The 11,032-nt window shown below is 40.0% G+C and overlaps 1 long non-coding RNA gene across 1 annotated transcript; it reads right to left on the bottom strand.

Annotated features, from left to right (window-relative positions):
• Positions 1–326: 326 nt before the first annotated feature.
• Positions 327–4,143, bottom strand: LOC135300132 (uncharacterized). The gene is made up of 4 exons (XR_010362013.1): positions 4,064–4,143; positions 3,000–3,077; positions 2,374–2,551; positions 327–828 (listed from the first exon to the last, which is right to left on the bottom strand). It is a non-coding gene; the product is annotated as an uncharacterized LOC135300132 (long non-coding RNA).
• Positions 4,144–11,032: the final 6,889 nt, after the last annotated feature.

The raw sequence follows: 11,032 nt of genomic DNA, 5'->3' as shown, positions 1-11,032 counted from the left end.
TGCAAGTAAAGCTGCCAGAGGCAGGATTTCAAATCACAAGTGTGCTACAGGGCATTGATATTGGAATAAAAACGTATCTCTTTGATTTCAGTGTTTCTGTATTATTTGTCTTCATTTAACATGTAATTAAAATGTGTTTTGAAGTGATGAGAGGATGTTTTGAAGGTCAGAGAGGATGTGAGAAGCAGAAGAGAATGTGAAGAGAAGGATAAGAGATCATGTTTGGTGAGGAAGAGTGTGGAGAAGAACAGAGCTGGGAAGAGAGTAGCATTAAGAATGAAAATAACATAGGAGAGGCAGAGCAGGAAGCTTTCACAGGAGTCAAAAGGTTCTTGATGACACTGGTGATCAGTGCTATGGTCACTCCAACCACTGCGTGGCTCATCTCAGATGTTCCTTCCTGAAAGGTGTCTTTGTTGGCAAAGGTGGAATAGGAAGTAATAATAAATGAATAATTACTCTAGATTTTAAAACTCTGAGACCTTGTTATCACTGGGATCTGAAGGGCTGAGATCCATCACTGAGATGGATGAAGACAAGCACAGGATCTGAACACAAAAGACCATCTGATCAAAAACTCCTTCATGCACTGACTCCAGTGGGAAATTAGAGCAGTTAAGTTTCTGAGACAAATGCATGCAGCAAATGCCTTAAGGTATTTGTGCAATTGCTGACTTCAGCTTTCTTGTGTTCTTCTCTCTGATCATATCAGATAGGGGTATTTTTAAAAGTTAACTTTATTTTTCCCCTCAAAAATGGCTCTTCCAAGTGAGAATCCTTGTGTCATCTGGTGAAGTTTATATTGCCACCTGCTGAGTTTGATGTACCCTAAAAGGAAGGAATGAAAATCTGCTTCAGGAATTTCCTTTTAAACTGTCACTAAAAATAGAAAAGAAAAAGATGCCAGGTTACCCAGGCTTTTGTTCCATACAAAACCTCTGGAGTAAATTTTGACAGTGCCTTTTTTTCTGTACGAAAAGGAGTAGTGAAAGTTTGAATTTACTACCTAAAATCAAAGGGATTTTTTCCCCCTTCTTTTTAAGATGTTGAACAAACACCTCAAAATGTGAACTTGTGTCTTTTTCATTTGAGACACACAAGGCAGAACAAGAGAGTGGGGACTCTAAAAGGGAGGTGAGAGATTTACTTGTCCTGTAATAGCTACTCTGTCTCAGGTGTGAAGGATGCCAACTTCATGTCCTTCCTGGGAGACTACTCAGCTACAGCCTGTGCAGAGCAGAAGCTGTGCAGTAGATTTTATCTGATGATATATTCATTCATCAGAGAGGAAGGTGAACATCACTAATGTTCTCTTTCCACTGGAACAAAACTTGGAGAGCAAAGCAGAGAAACTCAGCAGAACAAAAAGGAAAAGAACCATTGTTGAAAGGACTCGGGTCCAAGTTTTGGAGATGACAAGAGATTGAAGTCACAAAAATAAGACTTTTTATTGTGCGGAAATGCATAAATGAAAGAGCAGAAATTTTGTTCACAAGCCAAATGCCAGACCTTTCTTCTTGCAATAAGTTACTAGTTTTATTTATCTACTTTTGTAAAATATACATAATTTTCAAGAGTGAAGTCAGCCCAGTGATGAAGAGAAATAAACAAAATAAAAGCATTAGAGACAGAAAAGGTACCTCAAATACAACATAATAATCAGTACCACTTTTTCTTGATCTGTTGCCAGGGTATAGGGACAATACTTGTTTTACACTATCTAAAGCATCTCATCTATTTCATTCTGGTTTATTTGCTACACAAATCAGAGGTGTTTCAGTAATTAACAGCAATCCATGTTCCTTTCTCCTGCCTCCACAAATTCCTTTCACATTTTAAATCAATGAGCTGGCTTTCTTTTCTGTGTGCTTTAAATTGTTTTATGGAAATTAATAATATTATAATAATTTTTCCATTAAAAGTTTCATATTTCTTTTCCAGAGAGCAGGAAGAAAAATCAGCATTTTTTCAATTATCTTGGCATGGTGCAGTTTCATAGTGGAAAGACTGAGAAAAAAAGATTCTGTTCTCAGTTCAGTTCACTCCTTCCTTCATACTCTCAGTTTAAAACCTGCCATGTGCTGACATATTCTGTCAGCTTTGCCATCTCTGTCACTCAGGGCTGATCACAAGGCAGTGATTTGCCATTTAGCTTCCACTGGACTAACAAGAGCTGTGGAGCTGCCTGTTTCTTCCAGTTCCTACTATAAGCTGCAAATGTGGAGATTTTGGGAAGGGCAAGTCACTTACTCATTGAAAGTGCAGTTTTTGGACAGCCCAAACAATTTATGATTTAGGGTTGAATCATCCATGGAGTTTTGAATGAAATAAAACTGGCAGGGTATTTCGGAAGTGTCAAAGCAGTTCACTCACCAAATCAAAGATGTCATGCAGCTCAGATCTGTAACCCCTCGAGTGTTTGGTGCTCTCAGTCAGCAAATTCCATCTCTGTAATGGTGCATAGAGATCACTGCACAACTGGATTTATCACCATGCCAGATGTGACAAAATGGAGCACAGCCTTTTATTCTTTTCCCCTTCTCTTGATATTCTCAAGTCACAAAAAAAAATAAATAAATAAAAAAGGAAAAGTCAAATTATTGCAGCAAGATTTTTCAAAAGCACTCAGCATTTTTCTGAATCATCACCCATAGAACTTGATGATTAAACTCTTGCTGATTTCCATGGCAGCAGTTATGCTAATTCCTACTACTCCTGGACATGCCACACTTAAATGCATCTGTGCTTTCTTTTCAGCTGGGGTTATTTAGCACCCATTGATTCGTTTTTGCTTTCCCTTTCCCTCCCTGCATTCTGGTTTTTGAGCTGGATGCCTCTGTATAACAATTCCTGATCAGAGTGCTTTAGGAGATAACAGCAATTCCCCCATTCATTAAAAAAATTCAAAATTTGAAGTAATACCCTGTAGAAAAATGTTATATAGCTTGCTAACAGCATGCTTATTTTAAAACAAGTTTCATACAAGCAATAACTCCTACCTTGCAATTCATTACATTGTAAAACTCCATTTTTATTTTTCAGCTGGCTTGTTTGCTGTTTCTTGAGCTGGAATAAATCTGAATTGTTTTATTTTACTTACTAAAATGCACTTCAGAGGTTGTTTATTTTTTTTAATGCAACTTGTTTATAAGCTGGGTAGGGATAAAAATGTACCCAAAGGATCATTTTTACTAATTTAGCATTCTTTCTAAGTTCATTGAGTCTATTGAAAAAATGGTGCAATAATATTATTTTAAAGAGAAATTTGTTTTACATTTTGGGGATGTGGGAATGGCTAATTGTAATGCATTACATTTTAGAGCTTTGAATCACATCAGAATTAAGTGCAGGAAAAAGTTTGATTTTTAGGTATGTAGCACATGAAATTTAGGTCGAATTGATACTTGTGAATCTGCAGAGATTGACTACAAGATTCACAAGGCATTTAGTGATTTCCCAAGTGCATTATACCTGTCAGAGCTTTCCATCCTAACACTAAATTATTTTGCACCAAGTATTTATGGGGCTGTAAGGGGTTGGGATTCCCTTGTCACACCAGAGCTCCTGGAGCACCAAACCACCCCCTGACCTTTCCACACCTCACCAGAGCAAGGGTAACACACACAGAGCCAGGCTGGCTCTGGCAGAGAAAAGGGCTGGGGACAGAGAGACCCAGGAAGGTGAATTTACTCCATTGTAGTGGCAGAGAAAGGCAGTGACAGATAACAGGATCCAAAACATGGGAAATGGGACCAATGCTGAAGTCAGTTCCCACACCCCAGGTACTCAGATCCCACAGTCAAGGCTGGCCACACTTCAGTGACCAGCTAAGGATTGCCTGAAATTCAGTGCTTCCTCAGCATCCTTGAAAGCTCTCAAGTGCCTGATCTGAAGAGTAGAACTGTGCCCAGGAAATCTCCTCTCTGAGCAATCTTTAGCCTGGGGTGAAACACATGGACATTCTTCGGTGTCCATCACAAAAAGGCTGTGCCCATCCAAGCTCAGGAGGTGCCCCAGCCTCCCCTGGCCCAGAGGCACCTGCACTGTCTGGTGGTGTCCTGACCTCCTTCCATGTGCTCTCAGAGCTGCTCCTGAGAACCTGAGAGTCTCTGCAAAGGACCAGCAGCTCAGGAAATTTCCCACCTACACTCCCCAGAAAACTCAGCTTAAATACTTGCACACCAACAGCTGTGAGCTCATCAAAGGCCACAGCCCCACCACTACTCCCTGCGACTGGAGGAGAAAGGAGTGAGACCCACCTTTAACTGGGAACCCAGAACAGCAAGCAAGGCACCAAATTCCTGGGTGTCCCCATCCCTGGGAGGCACCAGTCCGTGTATCCCACCTCTGAACACCAGATCTGGCCACCAAGTGACCTCTTTCCACACCTCCAGGTCGAAATGCTTGTGGAATTCATACATCAAGAACCAGCACCCAGCTTCACTCCCCCTGAAAAGCACACCAATATCTATATATCTTTAAAAACTTGGATCTAAATCACCTCACAGGATGTCTGTCTTCCTCTTAGGACTACCTTCCACAGATCAGATAAATTTCCAAACCTGTTGGAAATTTTTGTGGCCCCATTTTTCTCTTTTGTCAAGCCTGCTGAGGCAAGGGGACAATATTTCTGCCTACATTGTATTTCACAGGAACAGTGCAATAAAATATGTTCGTATGAATTGTCATATCTCTGGAATATATGAATTCTCATAAACTCACCAGATGTTTTGAAGCAAACACTAGGTTTTAATTGGGACATTTAAACTCAAAAAGGCCAATCTCCAAAAGCACTCTGATTCTTATTTATTTCAGCCTATTTACATTTCATAAAGGAAGGAATAGAAGCTTTTTTGTCCAGTTTTGGAGAAAAAAAAAAGGCACAAAGTTGTCATTCCATTACTACTTCTTAATAGAAAAATGAAAGTAATAGAAAAATGGAACTGAAAGAATTCAAAGAACTTTAGCCCTACAAAAACAAAATTCCCAAGAGAAATCCTCCATAAGCTTAACCACAAAATATTTATGGCCACAAAGTAAAGACATATTTTTTTTCTCTGAATTAAGGAACAAAATATTTGTAAATTAGAAATATTAGAATAAAGGTCTCTCCAGAATGGGCTGGATTGATTATAACCATATCAGCAAAGCAGGATTAACACAGTTAAAACTGCATTTTCAAAATTGCAAAGGCCAAGTGACACCTGTACATCCACTGGATTTCAAAATAAGTCACTGACTACTTCAGGAAATCTGAAACAGCTCTGGGCACTTACTTTTAGTCATGTGAATCCATCTCCAGGGCTCTAGTCATAAAGAGAGTTGAGGCAATTTGTTTATCTGCAAACATCTGCAATGTCTTAATTTTGACCTAATTCCAAGCAAGGAATTTCGTCAATTCTGTAAAACCACAGCCCATAGCACCAAGCAGCATGTAAATTCAATGTAAATTAAATGTAAATTCAATGTAAATTCAATGTCAGTGCTGGTCACTGGACCTCAAAATCCAAAGGAATAGGGCTCAGAGAACTCTTGGAAGATGAATGACCCTGTACTTTTTCCCTGTGACATGGGATCAATCTTACCTGCAATATTTTTCACCCAAGTTTAGCCAACCTCCCACTATAAAAAATACCAAATGTGAAAGTGTGAAAATAACTCCCTAAAATCTTCTTTCCCACAGAAGCCTGTTGTGATCTGAATACCCTGAAGAACAACTTAAGATGCTTATTTTTTTACCCAGACCTGTCAGAGGTTCACAGCACCACTGCATAAGTAGACTGAGCACTGATTGCAGGAGCAAAACAGGAAAATTGAAATTCTTTTGCATCACTGGGCCCAGCGAGTGGTACAAGGTCCACTCAAAAACAAGTCACAGAGCATATGCATCCATCTGATCTGACTCCACCCACACTGCTGCCTTTCCAGGGTAACTGCCTTGGCAAAAGGAAGTTAGGAACTCCTCCAGAGACATTGGCCATCCCTGGATATACAACTTGGGCTTGGGAGAAAAACAAAATATTTCATTAAGATCAAACTAACACTATATTGCTACACAGATAAAAGTAAAAATGCTAGAAACTGGCTGGGAACAGGGGATACTTCATGTCCTTCATGGATGGGTGGATGGATTGATGGATGGACAGATAGATACTGTACAACATAGTCCCATAACCGGATTTAAGTAAACTTATAATAGTAAGAAACAACCCCCAAGTAATAAGAAATACCAGGACTAAAGCAAGTCAAATTTTCTGTGCACTCAGTTGGAGAATACCATTCCCAAACCATGGCAATGATCCTCCTGGACCTCAGTGCAGTGTCAGAACTAGGCTGGAAAGGCACTTTCCATGTCCTGCTTGGCTCAAAATCAATCTAGGACTAAAATTTCAGGATATTATTTCCTTGTCAACAGCAACTCTCAGCAGGAATGTGCTCTATGTGGATATTTAGGTAGTGGGTTTTTTACAAGTCCATCCCAAACTGTGACTTTCAAAGGGCAGAAAACCACTTTTAAGTGGTTGGTCACAAAACACTGACAAACAGAAAAGACCTCCCAACAAACTTTGAGTAATTCTTCTGCAAGATAGATGCATTTCTTCTTAAGTGTTAAAAAAATTGTCCCTATTTTCACTAAGAATAAAACACAATATTTTTTCCTTGCCTTAAACTTTCCTTGACATAATTTCCTTGCAGAATTAATTCTGAGGCACGAGATATTTCAGTCCCAACAATTCACATTTGTCAAAGGTATGAGTGCCTGAAAACAGCTCCTTGTAATGGAAAGTGTCAGGCAACCTTAAATACACAGACCTCTCGGCCTGCCTGCAATGCAGCTTCCAAATGAAACAATCATTTCATCTCAGAGGTTTAAAAACCCAGCCTGTAAAACTTCCTCCCAGGCTTTCAGACAGGCAGCTTTTGTGCTTTAACCATAGGTCAAACCTGTTACAAACACAGTTCTTTTTCTCCAGCTTCGTGTCTCATAATCACCGAGTGGTGAAGTTTTAGTGGGCAGCAATACACAGAACTAGAATATTCTTTGCTAACAGTTTTGTCCAAAGCAGGAGAAATTTGGAGGTGTCTCTTCCACTGGCTAAAATTATAAACTGAGATTATTTCAATCAGCTTGTTCTCAAATTCTGCCTCCTTCCTTGCTTTCCTCTCCTGTTAAAGATGACATACTCCATAAGTACTGAAAGTGAATTCTCATGCTACTTAAATGCTGGGTAATGCCTTTATTTAATGCTTGCTCTCTGTATTTAGAATTAAATAACGAGATTTTTCAAAGGCTCTGACTGTGACATTTTTCATCGTCTGGAAATTAAATACTTTTATCATCTTGAAATGTGTTCTAAATTAAAGCCAAGTATATCAAAGTATGCTGTATGAAGCCTCAGATTTTAACATTATTTCAGAGGTGAAAACTTCTGTACTGACTTCATCTTGCTCCGGGTGAGCTGTCCTTTCCCTTCAAGAGGATTTGAAAGACAAAAACTTCTTCCTTTACCTACAGATATTGCTCTAATGATTCATCTCCACCTAGCCCAGTAAATATGACAGAGGCACAATCCTCAGTGGTCTGTGCAGGGCAGCATTTATAGGTTCTGCTCTCCAGAACAGGTTTATGGAGCTGAACTTTCTGTAAGCACATAAACCTGTGCCCTGCCATAAGTCTGTAAAGCAACAGCTGAGCTCTAGTGCTAGAAGAGGGAGGAAAAGCAAAGAATGAAAAAAAATTTTAAAAAATATATAGCTACAATGGTTTTCACATTAGGGAAATTTTTAAAGTAGAAATTATGCACAGCAGTTGTTGGAGAAGATCAGTCAATGTTATCATGAGTTTGAAAAAAGTTCTCTCTTAATTTATGCAAAATTTAAGCCTGCTGTGTAAACTATGTGGGAACTTTCTTGAAATATTGACGTTTAAAATGGTACTCTCAGTCCTTCATTTTCTTCCTTTCTTTCTTTCCTTTTTTTTTTTTTAGGAACATTTAGTGAAATTTATGTTGACAAGCTGCAGACAGAATGATGGAGTGGCCCTTTTCTGATCTGCAGTTAGAAGTCATTTGCATCCCTCCACCTCACTCTCTTTTTTCCACAAAAGGAAGTTTCTTTTACTCAGTTATCAATCAACAAAAGCTCTGAAGGGCTATTTCATACAACAATTTGTTAAAGTGACGCCAGTGGTATCAAACACACAGCTCTTCTGTAATAGCCTGAAAAGATCCATGTCACTGGGTTATTAATTGTAGTAGGAAAAGATTTTAAAGCCATTAGCATTGACTGCCTTTGCTTCCAAAGAGAAATTTTTTTTCTCCAAAATTAATATTCCTTCTGCTATTTTCATTGCTGTTCCAAAAGCTGGAAGTTCAGTCATCTATATTATCAAAACTCATTTTTGAAAGTGATGCCTATCAATATAAATTTTTAAAACAAAACATGAAACAGCAATGAACAAGCTAAAGAAACAAATAAATTAATGAATGGTGTGCCCATTGACCAGGGAGCATGCTTTTGTATTTATTTTATAACAAATATAATTAGTAGCATAGTATGGTTTTGTATTTATTATATGACAAATACAAGCAGTAGAATATGGGTTGTACAACAATTAGACGTACAGGAGAATTTAGAACTGTATTTTTTAGGAATTGTGAAAATGTATAAAGTGCTGATTTGTTTTTCAGATTGTTAAGTACTGGTTGAGGCACACCAGGTGTGCTTTTGGTGAGATTTTCTCCCAGAGGAAGGTCAGCTGTTCACTTGCCATGTTAGTGATGGGGACAGAGGTTTTGAGCTGGCAGAGTGCTCTGTGGCCCAAAACCCTTCCCCATCCCAGTAAATCCAAGTGTGCACTCACCCATGCTGTACGCAGAGAATCAAAGAATCAGAGGCTGGTTTGGGTTGGAAGGGATCTTAAAAACCATGTCATTCATTCATGGGCAGGGACATCTTCCACTAGCCCAGGTTGCTCCAAGCCCCATCCAACCTACCCATGAACACTTCCAGAGATCCACAGCTTCTCTGGGCAGCCTGTGCCAGGGCCTCACCACCCTCAACAGAGAACATTCTTTTCCTAATATCCAATCTAAACCTGCCCTCTCAGTTTAAAGCCATTCCCCCTTGCCCTGTCACTCCAGGCTCTTGCAAATACTCTTGCCCCACCTCTCTTGTGGATTCCCTCAGGCACAGGGAGGCCACAATGAGGTTACCCCAGAGTCTTCTCTTCTCTTCTCTTCTCTTCTCTTCTCTTCTCTTCTCTTCTCTTCTCTTCTCTTCTCTTCTCTTCTCTTCTCTTCTCTTCTCTTCTCTTCTCTTCTCTTCTCTTCTCTTCTCTTCTCTTCTCTTCTCTTCTCTTCTCTTCTCTTCTCTTCCCTTCCCTTCCCTTCCCTTCCCTTCCCTTCCCTTCCCTTCCCTTCCCTTCCCTTCCCTTCCCTTCCCTTCCCTTCCCTTCCCTTCCCTTCCCTTCCCTTCCCTTCCCTTCCCTTCCCTTCCCTTCCCTTCCCTTCCCTTCCCTTCCCTTCCCTTCCCTTCCCTTCCCTTCCCTTCCCTCCAGGCTGAACAACCCCAGCTCTCCCAGCCTTTCCTCCCTGCAGAGCTGCTCCATCCCTCTGCTCCTGGTGCCTCCTCTGGATTAATTCCAGCAGCTCCAGCTCCTTCCTGTGCTGGGTCCCAGATCTGGACACAGCTCTGCAGGTGGGGTCTCACCTGAGCAGGGCAGAGGGGCAGAATCCCCCTCTGCCCAGCCTGCCTTTTATGCAATCTCTTTTTGCCCCTGTATGGTACCATCTGTACACAAGAAACCCAGACTATATCTGAAATTTTTATCCCCTGGTTTAGCAGTGTTGATAAAGCTCAGTAAATTCTTTGACATGACAAAATAGTCAGACCGCCTTTAGCCAGTGTGCTGTGATTTTCCAAGGGCTCATAACTTGGATTATTTCTTCAAACATCACTTTTATCCCGATGCCTTGAGTGGGGTCATCTCCCATACTGAGTTATTCACCAATATGTTTGCAGAACTGGGACAAAGGTGGTATATTTTTACCCTGTGGAGGAGTTAGTCTTGGCATTTTCCCATTATTCCAGTGATAAATTTTCCTAAGGGTCCCTTTCTTTCTGTCTGAACTCCATAGTGTATACCCTCATTAAAGGAAATTTCTTTAAAGGTCCTTTGGCTACAAAAAACGGAGATGCCTTTGTTGTGGGAGCGAGGGCAAATTCTTTGAAAGTGTGTTGCATCACAGTGGGACCAAAGTGCAAACTTTTCCAAACTTTAAAGAGATGTTTGGGTGCAGCTCCTTTTATAGCTAAAAAATTATAAACGTAAAGGTGAGAACTGCAGATTAAGAGAAAGAAATATAGAGGCAAACATGCTATTTTACAAGGAGTTTAAGCTATTTAAATAACAAATAGCTCTTCACCTGATGTTAAGATGACTAATAGCCCAGATAAAAAGCAGTATTTGGATGCATAAACCAGATTTAAATGGATTTCAGCTGCTTATTTCCAGAATTTTAGTCAAAGCAACAGAGTTCCTCTAAATTTTCAGAGCTGTTTAGGGCAGGAACGACCCATCTGGGTCAATTATCACATCAATTTAGGGAACAATTGGTTCTCCTCACTGCATTTATTTCTCCAAAGAGCCAGTGAGGTGACCTTTCCCTATGGCATCGTGAAGACCTTTCTGTTAAACTTCTATGTCCTCTCTTCTCCATCCTTTTTCATTTCCCTCTGCTTTTTTTTTCCTCGTCCAATCCAGCAGCAGAACCTCTGTGAAGTTTGGGATGCAGCTCTTTTGAATCATTGCTCAACACAGCTTTTCCCTGGATCAGACAGAATTGGCTGTAAGAAGCTTCAAACTGAAGATGCATCACATGTGTAAATGGTCCCATTTCAAAGCTCTAAATTAATATATGCATGCAATCATGCTGAGCTTATTACTGCAACAATGTACAAGGCAGTAAATAAAGTCTGGCATAAAAACTTTATGCAGTTTCTTCCCCCCGTTGGAAGAACAATAATACAA

The sequence above is a fragment of the Passer domesticus genome, chromosome 4, assembly GCF_036417665.1.
Source record: "Passer domesticus isolate bPasDom1 chromosome 4, bPasDom1.hap1, whole genome shotgun sequence".
Lineage (NCBI taxonomy): Eukaryota > Metazoa > Chordata > Aves > Passeriformes > Passeridae > Passer > Passer domesticus.
This window is presented reverse-complemented; position numbering and strand designations above follow the sequence as displayed.